The sequence below is a fragment of the Tupaia chinensis genome, unplaced genomic scaffold (genome assembly GCF_000334495.1).
Source record: "Tupaia chinensis unplaced genomic scaffold, TupChi_1.0 Scaffold000661_1, whole genome shotgun sequence".
Classification (NCBI taxonomy): Eukaryota; Metazoa; Chordata; class Mammalia; order Scandentia; family Tupaiidae; genus Tupaia; species Tupaia belangeri.
Window position 1 is genome coordinate 4,661,561 of NW_006160183.1, and position 1,668 is coordinate 4,663,228.

General features: G+C 57.5%; 1 non-coding gene across 1 annotated transcript; it reads right to left on the reverse strand.

Moving 5' to 3' along the window:
- Positions 1 to 1,500: 1,500 nt before the first annotated feature.
- On the reverse strand, positions 1,501 to 1,593 carry TRNAI-UAU (transfer RNA isoleucine (anticodon UAU)). The gene is given in 2 exon segments: positions 1,501 to 1,536; positions 1,556 to 1,593. It is a non-coding gene; the product is annotated as a tRNA-Ile (tRNA).
- Between the last annotated feature and the right edge of the window lie 75 nt (positions 1,594 to 1,668).

Here is a 1,668-nt window from a genome sequence, read left to right on the forward strand (position 1 = left end):
TGGTCATTCCTCCTGGGGGGTAATTTCTCTTTTTCTGTCTCTCTGTCTCTCTAGTGAGAGCGCTCACCCTATAGCAAAAATCTCTCTTAATAAAAGTGGGTAGATGGGGGCCCGCAAGTGGCATGGTGGTTAAAGGCGCTGGACCGCCCCATGGCCGACCACGGTTCAAAGTCTCAGACCTGGTGGTTTGCTTTCTCATTTCCTCTCTCTCTCTCTCTGCCTCTCTCTGCTCAAACGGGAAAATAAGAATGATAATAATAATAAATAAAGTTAAATAAAATAATTGTTTGTTTGTTTGTTTGTTTTAAAGTAGGTAGAGATATTTGTCCCCAGGCCTGGTCAGGCTTTCTAGAGGGGACTCCCCACTACTCCTCCCAGAGGCTGACTCTCAGCCCAAGGCGACCTCCCTCTGGGTGGTGAGGAGCAGGAGCCAGGATTAGAGAGGTGGGTAGGCAGTCCCACTCCAATCCCACCCCCAGAGGGCTCTGCGCTGGGGCTGAGGCTGGGGAGACACACAAGAGCTCCCTCTCCACCCTCTTTCTCTGAGCTCTCTCGGTCCTGCTTTGTATCACTCGGGGCACTATTTCCACCCCAGACCTAACCACTGTCCCGTCCTTAAAAACAGCTGAAGCCAGTTTAAGTAAGTACCCCTCCTCTGTCCCCAGCTAAACTTGGTCCTCACTTTACCCAACGGCCTGGGTAGGTGGGGCAGGTCCCACCCCTGGGCCCGACCTCCTGCCCGCTGGGACGGCTTCTGAACCTGCATTTGTGGCATCCACTCGGACAGTCCGAGAAAGCGTCTCCTCTCCGGTCCGCGGCCTAATGCTACCATTCCAGACTGACCCGGGGGAAAGGGCAGCGAACACCGAGGGGATACGCCAGCACGTTTTCCAAACTCTGCATTCTGCCCAGGGATGGCCGGGTGCCTGGGAGGGGACAGAGGCCTGTAGTTCAGGGGTCTCTGCAGACCGGAGGGAGGAGGTCATAACTAGTGACCACTTGTTAAAGGGAGGGCAGCAGCTGTCCCAGATCACCCCGCTGCTCCACCTGCGCCCCGGCGTGGGAGTGCCCCAACCTCCGGGAGTGGTCGGCTCGGTGGATTCCCGACTTCATGCGGAAGCCAGCAGCTCAGCTAGCCCTGCGGAGTGAAGCATTTGGTTTGCTCGGTCTCCCCGCCCAGACAGGGCTGCCACCACACTGCAGCGCCCCAGGACCTCCTGCCACATCTGCGGTACTGTGGCCCGGGACCGGGTGCCATTAACGGAGTCGCCTAAGAGACCTAAGAGGGTGGACGTCGGGTTTGCGTGACTGGAGAATGCACGGCGGCAACAAGTAGCTCGATAAACCGACATGAGGTTGTACGGGGAACTACTTCCTACTGTAGAGAAGGGGGACGGGCGGCAGAGCAGTGAGAGACCGGAAAAGAGGCGACTAAAGCGAGACCAAGTGCCACCGGCCGACCAGGCAATAAAAGGAGGTTGCTTACATCCAAAATTGTCGTGCTCCAGGTGAGGCTCGAACTCACAACCTCGGCATTGCTCTGCATGTACTGCTGTATAAGTACCGCGCGCTAACCGATTGCGCCACTGGAGCTCCGCTTGGCGGACCTCGCGGAGGCTCTATCAGGGCTCACTCAGGCCCGCGGCGGGCCTCCACGGAGCATGCGCG